General features: G+C 43.7%; 1 long non-coding RNA gene across 1 annotated transcript; it reads left to right on the top strand.

Annotated features, from left to right (window-relative positions):
- The first annotated feature begins 7,029 nt into the window (after positions 1–7,029).
- LOC148683442 (uncharacterized) lies at positions 7,030–12,459 on the top strand. The gene is made up of 3 exons (XR_015947307.1): positions 7,030–8,709; positions 10,020–10,087; positions 11,815–12,459. It is a non-coding gene; the product is annotated as an uncharacterized LOC148683442 (long non-coding RNA).
- Positions 12,460–14,988: the final 2,529 nt, after the last annotated feature.

Below are 14,988 nucleotides of genomic sequence, written 5' to 3'. Positions count from 1 at the left end.
CCTAATGTTTAGGTGGAATCTTCTTTCTTTTACTGTAGTTTGAATCCATTGCTCCGTGTCCGCTTCTCTGGAGCAGCTCTGGAACAACCTTTCACCCTCCTCTATATGGCATCCTTTAATATATTTGAACATGGCTATCATATCACCCCTTAACCTTCTCTTCTCCAGGCTAAAATATACCCAGCTCCCTAAGCCGTTCCTCATAAGGCATCGTTTCCAGGCCTTTGACCATTTTGGTTGCCCTCTTCTGGACACGTTCCAGCTTGTCAGTATCCTTCTTGAACTGTGGTGCCCAGAAGTGGACACAGTACTCCAGGTGAGGTCTGACTAGAGCAGAATACAGTGGTACTATTACTTCCCTAGATCTAGATATTATACTCCTATTGATGCAGCCCAGAATTGCATTGGCTTTTTTAGCTGCTGCATCACACTGTTGACTCATGTCAAGTTTGTGGTCTACCAGGACTCCTAGATCCTTTTCACATGTACTGCTCAAGCCAGGTGTCTCCCATCCTGTATTTGTGCCTTTCATTTTTTTTTGCCCAAGTGTAGTACTTTACATTTCTCCTTGTTAAAATTCATCTTGTTTGCTTTGGCCCAGTTGTCTGATCTATTAAGGTCATTTTGAAGTGTGATTCTGTCCTCTGGGGTGTTAGCCACCCCTCCTAATTTGGTGTCATCTGCAAACTTGTTCAGGATGCCCTCAAGCCCATCATCCAAGTCATTGATAAAGATGTTGAATAAGACTGGGCCCAAGACAGAACTCTGTGGCACCCCACTAGTCACTACTCTCCAGGATGAAGAGGAGCCATTGATGAGCACCCTTTGGGTTCGGTCAGTCAGCCAGTTACAAATCCACTGAATGTCTTGTACCTGCGTGGTCTTGCACCTGGGAGTGTAATGTTTTGAAAATCAAAGGCACCTATTCTTGTAGATTATGATATGTTCTCATCATGAAAATGTAGAGTGGGTGAGGATCAGAAGGCATACAAAATAGATAGCAGATACTCTATACAGGTGGGCAGCCTAGAATCCAAGATGAAGGGGTACTACACACGTCATGTAAAGGCTAGGCAGGTGGAGGCTGAGCTTAGCATGTGCTGGCTAGCACAGAGGTACCTGGGAGCTCAAAGGCGAGCTGTGGGTGAGGGGAATCGGTGACTGAGTGTAAATGGGCAAGATGGGCTTCAACCAGCTCCTGCTATAGCCATTAACTGAATCGCCAGCAGAAACAAGTGTTCACATTACCCCAGAACCTGGAGCAGGACTATCTCAGGTAAAGGTGGCAAAGAGAGAGATAATTTTGGTGTAGAGTCGAGAAAACAAACCACCCCAAAATCTATTCCCACCACCCAATAAAACTCGCATTCCAATATGTCAACAATACTTTTCTTAGTTAAGATGCACAGAGGATTCAGAATTTATAAGGAACTAGCTGTACCCTGCCACGCGTTGCTGTGACTCAGTCAGGGTCCCCCTTTCGGAGAACGGGGCGGATGTGACCCCCCCCCCCGGATCCCTGTCTGTTTCCCCCCATATAACGGATTCCCTGTTTGGGGAGGTTCTGTGAGGTTTCCCGGGTGGATCCCTGTGGGTGAGGGGATAGGGGGGTACCTGTAGGTCATGTTGGGGAGGGTCTCCCATATCCCCCGCGGCAGAGTTGGTTTCAGGGTGTGGCCTGAGTCGGAGGTGTAGGAGGAGGAGGACGCTGGATCGGGGCCAGGCCTGGCTCTGCAGGCGGTGGTGGACGGTGGATCAGGGCCAGGCTCTGGAGGTGGCAGCAGATGCAGGATCGGGGCCAGGCCTGATTCCGGAGACGGGCGGGAGTGGCGGTGGGCCCGGCCTGGCTCTGGACCGGCCTGATGAGGTAGGAAGAGGAGGGGGCGGGGGCGGGTGGGGTGTGGCGCCAGTACAGAAATGGCGTCTGTTCCTTTGCCATCCACTGGAGGGAGCTCTTTCCCCCACAAATTCATGTTTTTACCTGTGACAGGTGTCACATTTGTGTAATCTAAGTTTATGCAAACACTCTGATATTGGACTGGAACATTGTGTCCAAATTTCAACTCAATCGGTCAAGCGGTTTTGGAGAAAGGTCATGAAACACAAACATGGACCTTTTACATTTTTATATACTGTACCGGTATATAGATTTTGCAAACCTAAGTCAGATAAATTTTATTTAAAGTAACTGAGGCTGCAATCCTGGGCACACTTAACGTGTGAGTAGAACACATTTAATAGAACGTACTTCTGTCTGAGAAGCCCTATAGGATGACGGCAATGGAAATCAAATCTTCTGTTGAACTGCATTACCTGTCTGCAACAACTTCAGAAGATGAGCTGAGGAGCATAATGGTTTTGTCTTTCCTTTCTTTTTCGGAGATGCTCTTGCAAGAGAAGTGTTGCACACTGGGATGCACCATGGAGGAAATTATTATTATTATTATTATTTTAAATAATATTTATTGGCATTTTCAATTCAAAATTTCCATTAATAACATCAGCTTGAATCATGCTATCATACATCAAAAAAGATAAAAAGACAATAAAGAGAAAGAGAAAAAAAAGAAAAAGAAAAGGCAAAAAAGACAAAAAAAAAACCAATCTAATATTTATAACCTTGTCAGAACTTTGACTTCCTCGCTCCTCCCTTCCTGAGCCTAATTGTAACCCTCATTTGGCAATTTTTCTAAATACAAATTTAATCATCTCCCTTCACTCTTAAAACTCTTAAAACAATACCTAACATCAATGTTCCATACAATAAATTTCTTATTACTTTCTAACTTATACAATTTAACATCTTAACATCTCCCTTAACAATTAATCCTTGAATTACTACCTTATATAAAATTCTTTAACCATTTATCAAAATTGATTAATCCTCTAATTCTACCCTTTAGCCTCATGATTTTCACAAAAAAATATTTTATCTTATCAAATCTAATATTCTTTCAACCCAATTCATAATTAAAACCCTAATATCCCCCCTCCTCCACCGGGTAACAGTTTCCTGGATACTCCAATCAGCTTGTATGTCCAATCCATTTCCACACCATTTAATCCGTCCCTAAAATTCAATACCTCTCAACCCACTCCATCTCGCACCCACTCCAGCCCAGCTTCTTCAGCCCACCGACCCCGCTGCCAGTCCCAGTCCAATTTTTCTTTTTCCTTAACCTCCCCATTGACGTTATCTTCGCCTGGTTTCTGCCTCCCCTCTCCCACTGAGGAGGTTCGAAACCAGGCCACTTCTTTGGTCTTTGGCACAGCTGAGTTGGTTTTACCAGAGAACTGCTCTCCCTCTCTCACCGAGAGAGACAGTTCCTGGAAGACTTTAGACAATGTAGCTCCGTTGTTGTAATATTCGTCCCGTGCAACCTCTCCCACCGGTTGCACTTCGTTCACAGTCTTGCGCTCCTCTTCCACGTCTTCTCTTGGTAGATAAATGTTTTTATTTTCAATTAATTCAGTCTGTGTCTCAATCATCTCTTCAGGGGGGGGGGGTCGGTGCTGTGGTTCAATGCACAACTTTGTAAGTCTTATATATTCTTTAACTCCTATCTTCACCTCTTGGATTTTTTCCCATAGACATTGTATCTTTTTCTCCCACATCATGTCCGATTGTTGTGTCTAACTCAGTCTTTTGTCCTCTCAAATTACAATATGGCGCTTTAGGCTGTTGTGGCCGAAAATCTTTACTTGGGTGACCGGTGCGTCCAGGTCCCTGTCACCCCGCTACCGGAGAGATCGTTCTTTTTTTAAATCCAAATTTTGCGGAGATCCAACTTAAAAGTCATTCACGTCCCCTTGGTTCCGCTACCACCGGGGAGGGGTTCAATTAAATTTTTTGCAAAGTCCAGAGTCCCGTTTCAACCTTATGGCTGCAGGCTCGGCAATTGCTTAATGATGCTCAGTGGGGGGGAACGACCTCCGTGTTCGTTTAAATTCCCCTCCAGAGTCCAAATTTCTTCCAGATTATAAAGTTCTTTACTTACAGTTCCGAATTCTTTTAAACTTTACGAAAGGAATCCACCGCTGACTGGTTGAAGGCTCAGGGCTTCGCTGCTGGAGGTGATGGTAATGCCCAAAATGGCTCCCGCAGCTGCAACTCCGCTGACTCTCGGGGACTCTGCCGAGCTCCCCGGGCAGCGGAGGAGCTGCGTTAAGGAGCAGCGCCGGGCAAAAATAGCCCCCGGGAAGCTCTACCCAGGGTTTGTGGGGATCCACACGCCCCACGGATTTCCCCCCCCCCTCCGCAGTAGCCAGAAGCCTCGGAGCTGGAGGCTTCTGCGCCCTCTCGCCAGCGCAGTGAACCGGAAGTCCATGGAGGAAATTATTAATACCTACTGCAGTAATGATTGACCATTGTGTACACAAAGGAGAAGCAAAGATACTCTTTTAACCCCGTCTTGTATGCAATTAATTGTAGGCTTTTTAGTGCCTTTTACACAGCTGCCTGAATGCTCATGAAGTTGTGTGGGAAGAACAAGGGACCAATGAGGAGATTGGTGGGGGAGATGAACCCTTTTCATTCCAGACGTACTCTGCCATGATATGTCCAGTGGCATAGACAGAAAACAGTGCAACTGCTGTGTAAAATATGCGTGCGTGTGTGCCTTTAAAAAACAAAAAATATCTAAGTATTTTAATGCATCTGAATGGCCAAGCCCAAACCTCTCTTTCTCAGAACAGCTCTGATCCCAGATCCATGTGGATATGTAGCCATTAGGGTGATGACTTTTTTACAACCTCGTTTCCCTGTATCATAATTTGATGAGCTTTCATTAAAGATTAGAAAAAAATCTTACTGTACTTTCAAAGAGATTTGATTTAAAAAAAACCCTCACGCACAAAATGATTTTAAAATTTTTATTTATCAGTTTTTTGACCATTTTTGAAGTCACTGTAAGCAGATATAAAATTGAACCCAAGCTTTAGAGTCACATATATACAACATTATATAGGGTCATCAAACACACAAGGAAGCTTTTTTTAGCTGCAGTAACAGTATAGACGCCGCTAGAGGACGATGTTTTGCTACCTCTCCTGTAGGTTCTTTTTCCAGCATGCCCGGCAGGGTCTGCTGGCTGAGTTTTGAGGTCCCAAAAAGGGGCTTTTACCTTGCGCAGGTGTGACATTTGTATACCCTATGTTGCTAAGAATACAGTGGTACTTCTACTTACGAATTTAATGCGTTCCGAATGCACATTCGTAAGTCGAAAAAAAATGTAAGTCGAATCCCATAGGAATGCATTGGGAGAAAGAATTCGTAAGTAGAGGCAACCCTATCTAAAAATTCGTAAGTAGAAAAAATCCTATCTAAACCACACCCAAGATGGCGGCCGGAGCTCCATTCGTAAGTAGAAACATTCGTAAGTAGAGTTATTCGTAAGTAGAGGTACCACTGTATTCCCCATTGTGGAATGTGGTGTTGTGTCCAGATTTGATACGAAATATATATAGAATTGTTAATGCGATTTTATGAAATGGTAAAACGGCATACAAAAAAATTTACAAACGGTTTGTGCGTAACCTTTTTAAATATTTCAGTGGAATATACCTCATTTTAGTCATTGATAGGCAAAAGTTCATCCATTTGTGCTACAGGAAATAATTTTTGAGGGGGGAAAATGAAAAAGTCATCACCCTAGTAGCCATAGTATCCTTGTCTTGTGGGCCAATAACAATGCAGGTTGTCAAGCCGGGGCACACGTGCCATTCACCTTTCCTTGTTGCGTGTCAAGGAATGATTCGGGATCAGCTTTGGTCACTAAGCAAACAGGCAGCTGCAGGGCAGCTACCAGAGCTGGTAAATGTGCAGCTGGGCACAATGATCTGGAAAATAGAGAAGGGCTCAACCTCCGCCTCACAGCCAGGTTGCTGTGCCACTCGAGCTCAGTCACTCTGCTCACCTTTCCTAGCCAACATATGCACACCTTCACCTCCACCTACCCAGACTTCACAAGATGTCCATGTACTCTAGCTTCTATCTACTTTGTGCCTTCTGATCCTCGCCCTCACTGCTTTCTCATTATGATAACATGGGAGATCTTAATGTACAAAAACAGATGCCTTTGATTTTCAGAATATTTCAGCCCCCACATGCAAGAATGCACAAGTACAGGACATCTTCCATTTCCCTCGGAAGGCCTTATCTTCTTTTTCCAGATCACCTCATGTTGCACCTCATGTAAAAAAGGTGTTGCACCTTATTTAAAGGCCAGGCAGGTAGAGGCTGAGCTTAGCGTTTGCTGGCTAGGACAGAGGCATCTGGGAGCTCAAAGGCAAACTGGGGGAGAGCAGAGTCAGCGACTGAGTGGAAATGGGCAAGATGAGCTTGGACCACCTCTTCCTATTGCTGTTAGTTACGCTGCCAACAGAAGTGCTGTCCCAAGAAATAACAGGATATTGTGGCCGCAAATACTACAAGGCAGTTGTGTATATCTGTGAATCTCAACAACACGCAATCAACATGCTGGAAAATCTACGGCAGGGGTGGCCATCTCCCAGGAGACTGCGATCTACTCACAGAGGTAAAAACTGGCAGTGATCTACTTCGGGTCAAGGTTGTTGAACTTTTTCTATGAAGGAAAGCCCTGCTTTTGGGGGGGGGGGTTCAGGTCCAAGTTGTTGAGCTTTTTAGGGAGGAGGAAAGCCCTGGTTTTTGGGGGGTTCAGGTCGAACTTGTTGACCTTCTTTTAGGGTGAAAGAAAGCCACATTTTTGGGGGGTGCAGGGCAAAAATGTTGAGCTTTTTTTAGGGGAGCTAAAGCTGTTGAGCTGCTTTGAGCGGAGCCAGTGATCTACCAGTGATCTACCACAGATGTCCAGTGATCTACCGGTAGATCACAATCTACCTGTTGGACGTGCCTGATCTACGGCAGTGGTCCTCCACCCCCGGGCCATGGACCGGTACCGGGCCATGGATCAATTGGTACTGGGCCACCCAAGGAACATTAAATACAATTTAATTAAAATTACTAAATCAAAACAATCTACGGTATTCCGGTCACTCAGGTAAGTGATTCAGCCAAAGTTGAGCTACCAAGCAGTCCTTCACCATGTAGATTCCACCCCAGTCAGTGGGGGGGGGGAGGAACGACCCCCCCAGGCAAAACGCAGGAATGTTTCCAGCACTTCTCCTCGACGTCTTCATGACCTTTGCCTTCTAGACACCGGGGCACATATTCAGATATCTTGCAGAGTAAAACACAGAAGGACTGAGGCAGAGGTGTGTGCTACAAACTACTTTTATTACTAAGTATAAGGCAGAACAAAAGAAAGCACGTCTCCTCTCGCTGAGAGAAGTCCGAAGAAGGAAGAAACAAACGGAAACAGAATACAGCAAACGTCCGCTCCTGTGATTCCAGCGATCTTTGCTGGAATGCATAAACACCATTTTGTGACTGCACAGTGAGAGGAATAGGAACCTAACCCCTGACCCATGTTACCTTTTTACTCTTAAAATCTGGTCACACCACTTCTGCTTTCTTGGCGACTGGGTCAGTTCTGTATTTAAAACACGGAGAGCTGCAATTCTTGTGTCTAGTCACACATTTAAAATGTTTTAAATGTTTTAAATGTTTTAAAACTCCAAAATGTTTTAAATGTGTTGTAAAAGAACAACATACAAATGTGACACTAGATGGAGACAGTGAGCTAAGCAAAAGTCAATGTTTTTTTCAAAACTTTTTTTTTTAAAAGAAAGCATCTTCATGGCATTTTAAATATGTGCGTAGATTCCACCCCGGTCACACCTGGAAGCTGATTTTGCCTGCCAATGCACCTCCTTCGCCGTTCCTTCAACTGCACGAGGGCTGGGTGATAATATTCCAGTGTGTACCGTGCATGTGAGTGAGGAGGTAGAGATCATGTGGATACCCCAAAATATTATTCAGAAGTTCACTGTTTCTTCCTTTGTAATTAAGAAGCTGAATGTTTATCGCTGTAATATTTCACACCTGGAAATGCAAATCCTGTCATTCTACGACAGCAGCGAGACTTTTGATTGCCAAGAACTGGAAGCTACAAACATTACCAACGATTGATGATTGGCAGATGAAGATGATGGAGTTTATGGAACTGGCTGAGATGACCGGAAGAATCCGCAACTAGGGAGAGGAAGCGATGGAAGAAGAATGGAAAGATTTTAAATTATATTTTAAAAATATGCTAAAGTAACATATTAGATCAGAAATTAAGTTGTAAATAAACTGTGGAATATGTGAACTTGATATTTTAGAGGAAGAAAAGAAGTTTTTTACAAGGTGAATAAACTGATATAGAATTTGCTAGAAATAAATGTATTTAAGAACCACAGGGAGGGGAACCCGAGGAGGTCCCAATATACACTGTGAGGTGAGATAAGATTTTATGCTTTATATGTATTTGTTTTTCTATTGTTTTTGTCCTTTTCCCTTTTTCTATTTTTGTTCTTTAATGTTTTGTACTTTTTTTGAAAAAAATTAATAAAAGATTATTGTAAAAAAAAAAGCAAATCCTCTCATTCTAGTTTGACACTGTTCTGTAAAATGCGCAGCCATATTAACTATAATAACATCCCTCCTCTCCTGTGTTTTTTTCTAGCCGCATCTGACGATAGGCCTCCGTCAGCTCATCTCGTAAGGTGCGGTGCAGAAATGGAAGGCTATTGTCTAAATGACGGCACCTGCTACATTATCATAGAGACCGCAAAGAAGTTCTGCTGGTAAAAAAAAAGCCTTTCTTTAGTAGACTTGCAGCATTTATTTTCAAACACTTTTTCCTGATAAATTGGTTATCAAGGATAATTTAGTCCACAAATTAATAGCAGAGTCACTGCATTTTTTAAACCTCCAAGACCCTGTATTATGGTCTGGTTCCCAGAGTCGTCTTCTCAGCAATTTACTAGTATTGACATTAGAACTATCCTTCCTTAACTCCTCCTAACAGAGTTAGTTTGGCAGCGATACTATTTATTATTAGGAGTGACACTTCCAAAAATGTTATTGAACACAGTTTCTGCTAAAATGGAACAGTGCTTAATAAAACAAGAATTGTAAAATGCAAAATACAGAATTTTGACAGCATATAGAATTCGTACTACAAACACATTAACACCCCCAACATTTATTGATTTGGAAAGAAAAGGCTAAGCTAACAGTTGGTTTAACCCAACAGGTCTAACTAATCTTATGCTGAAATGCATTCAAGAGCTCTGGTGTTGGTATGTTTAGTTGCGTTTATGAAAGAGGCAGTGAAAAACCCTCAGCAGTGTCTCGAGGCTTAATGTGAGCGAACCAAAGGAGATCTGATCCAAGCAAGACAGAGGTGCTCCCTGGTTGGTAGAAAACCTGGTCTCGGGTTCTGGAAAGAAAAAGGTGGCCTCTGAAAAATCAGGGGCAGGTTATGTGTTCTTGTGCACCTGACTCTGCTCCAAGATGCGCAATTAGGAGCCATGGCTGAGGGGACTTTTGCACAGCATTGGCTTACGCACCTGAAGTGTAGGTGGGTTTCCACAAAGCAAGACACAGGGATAACAGCAAGAACCTTTATTGAATGAACAGAACTGGACAACAGGAGCAAAGCAACTGCTTATATACCTTTCTGAAGGCCTGGGCCAATCCCACTGCCAACGTGATTGGCTGTCTAAACTGCCAAGCTGCGAATCATGACTCGGAGTTTAAGGGCCAATCGCAGAGGCCCAAATCCTGAAATGTTCTGTGATTGGATATCCCAGGGGTCAGCAAACTTTTTGGGCAGGGGGCCGGTCCACTGTCCCTCAGACCTTGTGGGGGGCCGGACTATATTTTGAAAAAATATATAAATGAATTCCTATGCCCCACAAATAACCCAGAGATGCATTTTAAATAAAAGGACACATTCTACTCATGTAAAAACATGCTGATTCCCGGATCATTCGCGGGCCGGATTTAGAAGGTGATTGGGCTGCATCTGGCCCCCGGGCCTTAGTTTGGGAACCCCTGGGATATCCTGTTTTGCTGTTCTTCAGTTACTGATGACTCCCCCCCCCTTTAGGTGCAAAGAGGGAATGACTGGGAAAAGATGTGAAGCCTATGTAATCACGAGAGACCAAAACACAGAAGGTATGTAGTAAAATAATATGAAATCTGCTTTCTCCTCCAGCTGCAGCAATCAAAATCTGTGTCACTTGCTGTTTTCATCCTTCAGTTTAAACTGGGCTCTTTTTCATCTGCCTTTGACCATACATTGTCATTTGTACATTATGAATCAGTGCATCCCCCCCCCCGCCCGATCACTGCATTTTATTTACTCAAGTCGAGTGTGCCATCGAATCTAATGTGTACCTCAATTTTCAGAACCATGAAACCAAAAAGTATTTGCTGGCGAATGTAAATGTGCCCTTGAATCCTTAATTTTCACAACATAATTTAGCCAAAAATGGTGAGCATTAGATTTGAGTAAATATGATTTTCAAACTGCAATCTTTCTTATACCAGAATCTTTGAGCTAAAAAGAAAGCTTGCTGGTGTGTACTAACAAAAGTAATGTTTTCATCTGAAGTGTTGCACTCCCATATTATATTTCCTAAGGTTCACTTCAGTTCACTTCACTTTCAAGCTTTTGAGCTTTGATGGAAATGAGAAAGATGGATACATCAAGGCTGAATCTACACAACATCTTTCCTCATATTTTTATCTGTAACCAAATAGATTACACAAACTGATGTAGATTGCCTCTGGTATAAGTAATTTCAAAAGTTCAACTAGACTGATTAGCAGAATCAGGCAAATTGTAAATGTACCTCTAGATGACAGTTGAATTCAGCTGCTGCAATATGAAATAAGTTTGAATTACGGTAATAAACAAATTTAGCACCGTGCTAATGGAGGACATGTATGCCTAAATCCAACACAGAGTTAGGCCAACATAATCCCAGTGAAACCAATGAGCGTGAGCAAATTAAATACAAAGAAAAACTGTCACAAGTAGCTGCAAAGAGGATTAGGAAACTATGGTTTGTTGGTACAAACCAGAAAATCGAATGAAGAGAACCAAACAAGGAATGATATTGTGCAATGTTCTCAATGCTTGTTTCTCATCAATAATAGTAGTACGATTTTTAAAATAAATAAATAATGATTACTCAAACAAACCACCCCAAAATCTAGTCCCAGCACCCAATAAAACTAGCATTCTGATATGTCAACAATATTTTACTTAGTTTAAGATGCGCAGGGGATTCAGAATTTATAAGGAATTTTGCAAACCTAAGTCAGATAAATTTTATTTAAAGTAACTTAGGCTGCAAACCTGGGCACACTTAGAGTGTGAGTAGCACACATTTAATAGGACGTACTTCTGTCCTATGCAGGTGGTGCTGTGGGTCAAACCACAGAGCCTAGGGCTTGCCGATCAGAAGGTCGGCGGTTCGAATCCCCGCAACGGGGTACGCTCCTGTTGTTTGGTCCCAGCTCCTGCCCACCTAGCAGTTCAAAAGCACATCAAAGTTCAAGTAGATAAATAGGTACCGCTCCGATGGGAAGGTAAACGGCGTTTCCGTGTGCTGCTCTGGTTCGCCAGAAGCGACTTAGTCATGCTGGCCACATGACCTGGAAGCTGTACGCCGGCTCCCTTGGCCAATAAAGCGAGATGAGCGCCGCAACCCCAGAGTCGTCATTGACTGAACCTAATGGTCAGGGGTTCCTTTACCTTTACTTCTGTCTGAGAAGGCCCTATAGGATGACGGCAATGGAAACCAAATCTTCTGTTTAACTTCGTTTCCTATCTGCAACAGCTTCAGAAGATGAGCTGAGAAGCATAATGGTTTTGTCTTTCCTTTCCTTTTCAGAGTTTGCTCAAGACCACTACCAACCCAATGAAAAGCCATTGCCGCGACATTTCTTTGATTTAAATAAGCCTAGCAAGAATTCTATGGATGCAGCTGAGGAGGGTGCTTGGCAGAAGAGAAAATATCCAAAGGGCAGAGCCGGCCGTTTTGGATCAGGTTTCCCACGAGTCAAACACCTCCAAAGACAAGATATGCACCTGCCAAGAAAGTGTTGCACAGTGGGATGCACTGTGGAGGAAATTATTGTTGCCCACTGTTAGAAATACAGTACTGGTTCAGTTGCAGTGCAGCTTGACCATTGGGTACACAAAGGAAAAGCAAAGATGATTTTTAACCCTGTCTTGTATGCAATTAATGGTAGGCTTCTTAGTGGCTTGGAAAAATCTGGGGTGGTGTCTTTGCATTGTGACAGTAAACTATCGCAAAATTCCGCAGTGGTTTTGCTGAGATGCATCCACACCCCTTCTCTTCTGGAACTTGTCTTGGATCTCATGATTGATAGATAGATGATAGATAGATTTATTGCAGCTTTAAGCTCATATACACATAACAATAGACCCAACGAGACATCTCATGCTGAACTTTCCATGGAAATTGTAATGCTTAAGGGAGACTATCCACTGTTAATTAAAGTAGTACAAGAGCAAAGGATTGTGGTTCTTAGACTTCCTGTACCACGGAATTAAAATATTGGGTTGCAGATGTGATTCATAACACACTTGCCAGGATGAAGGCAATGATTGGAATTATTATCTTGGGTGCAGAACTGCACCAGTCCATTCACACTGGTCTTCTGGTTCCATATGCGAGCTTCATTGCACTTAAGTCCATAGTTTGGTCATTACTTCTTGGGTGCAGAACTGCATCAGATCACCCACACTGTTGTCACCAGGTAGCTTTTGTCCTAGTCAACAAATGCAAACCTTAGCCACCTGTCCAGCCTTAACATGATGTGGAATAGCTCACCGCCTTGCGATCTAGAATGCCCACACACACATACAGTATCTTCTGTCCACTTTGTGTGCCTTCTGATCCTCACCCACTTTCTCATCATCAGAACATGAGTTATCTTAAAGTACAGTAGCAGATGCCTTTGATTTTCAGAATATTTCAGCTCCAAGATGCAAGACTACACAAGTACAGGAGATCCACCCCACTGCTCCTTTCCCCTAATACCTTATCTGGGATGCCGGTGGCGCTGTGGTCTAAACCACTGAGCCTCTTGGGCTTTTCGATTGGAAGGTTGGCGGTTCAAATCCCCACAACAGAGTGAGCTCCCATTGCTCTGTTCCAGCTCCTGCCAACCTAACAGTTCGAAAGCATGCCAGTGCAAGTAGATAAATAGGTACAGCTGCAGCGGGAAGGTAAATGGCGTTTCCGTGCGCTGTGGTTTCCGTCACGGTGTTCCGTTGCACCAGAAGTAGTTTAGTCCTGCTGGCCACATGAACCGGAAAGCTGTCTGTGGACAAACACCGGCTCCCTCGGCCTGAAAGCGAGATGAGCACCACAACCCTATACAGTGGTACCTCGGTTTATGAACACAATTGGTTCCGGAAGTCTGTTCATAAACTGAAGCGTTCATAAACTGAAGCAAACTTTCCCATTGAAAGTAATGGAAAGTGGATTAATCTGTTCCAGACGGTCCGTGGAGTACTTAAACTGAAGCGTTCATAAACTGAAGCGAACTTTCCCATTGAAAGTAATGGAAAGTGGATTAATCTGTTCCAGACGGTCCGCGGAGTACTTAAACTGAAGCGTTCATAAACTGAAACGAACTTTCCCATTGAAAATAATGGAAAGTGGATTAATCTGTTCCAGATGGGTCCACGGAGTACTCAACCTGAAGCGTACTTAACCCGAAGCATGGGTGTAATTGGTTCCGGAAGTCTGTTCATAAACTGAAGCGTTCATAAACTGAAGGGAACTTTCCCATTGAAAGTAATGGAAAGTGAATTAATCCGTTCCAGATGGGTCTGCAGTGTTCGTAAACCAAAAATTCATAAACCGAGGTGTTCATAAACCGAGGTTCCACTGTAGTCACTTTTGACTGGACATAACCATCCAGGGATCCTTTAGGTTTTAAAAAATACCATATCTTCTGTTTCTGGTATCATATTTCTACACTCAAGCAGACATTAATACAATACGACACGACACAACATCAACACAAGGGGGCTTGTGAAGAAGGCGCAACAGAGACCGTACTTCTTGAGAATTCTAAGGAGAAACCTTCTTCCGCAAAAGCTGCTGCTTGCCTTTTATCACTGTGCCATTGAGAGCATGCTCACTTATGGGTTATGTGTGTGGTACCGAAGCTGTACTTCCCAAGATAGTTGTTACAGGTAGGTAGCCGTGTTGGTCTGACATAGTCAAAACAGATATCTGAAGAAGTGTGCATGCACACAAAAGCTCATACCCATGACAAACTTAGTTGGTCTCTAAGGTGCTACTGGAAGGAATTTTTTTATATTTTGTTCCCAAGATAGGATAGGGTTGTGCAGAATTATTAAAACAGCGGAGAGCATTATTGGCTGTCGGTCACGACTGGACCTAATGGTCAGGGGTCCCTTTACCTTTACCTCCCAGGGACCCAGGTGGGGCTGTGGTTAAACCACTGAGCCTAGGGCTTGCTGATCAGAAGGTCGGCGGTTCGAATCCCTGTGACGGGGTGAGCTCCCGTTGCTTGGTCCCAGCTCCTGCCAACCTAGCAGTTCGAAAGCACGTCAAAATGCAAGTAGATAAATAGGAACCGCTACAGCGGGAAGGTAAGCGACATTTCCATGTGCTGCTCTGGTTTGCCAGAAGCGGCTTTGTCATGCTGGCCACATGACCTGGAAGCTATACGCCGGCTCCCTCGGCCAATAATGCGAGATGAGCGCGCAACCCCAGAGTCGGTCACGACTGGACCTAATGGTCAGGGGTCCCTTTACCTTTACCTTTACCTCCCAAGATAGGATAGGGTTGTGCAGAATTATTAAAACAGCGGAGAGCATTATTGGCTGTTCACTCTCCACCTTAGAACAAATCTACATCACCAGGTGCCACAGGAAAGCACTAGACATATCAAGAGATCCATCGCATCCTGGTCACCATTTCTTCAAGCTCCTGCCATCGGGACGGAGATACAGAACAATGAAGGCGAGAACGAGCCATCTCAAGAACAGTTTCTTCTCT

This window comes from Zootoca vivipara, chromosome 15 (assembly GCF_965207765.1).
Source record: "Zootoca vivipara chromosome 15, rZooViv2.hap1.1, whole genome shotgun sequence".
NCBI lineage: Eukaryota > Metazoa > Chordata > Lepidosauria > Squamata > Lacertidae > Zootoca > Zootoca vivipara.
Note: the sequence above shows the minus strand (reverse complement) of the source record. Positions and strands in the feature narration are given on the sequence as shown.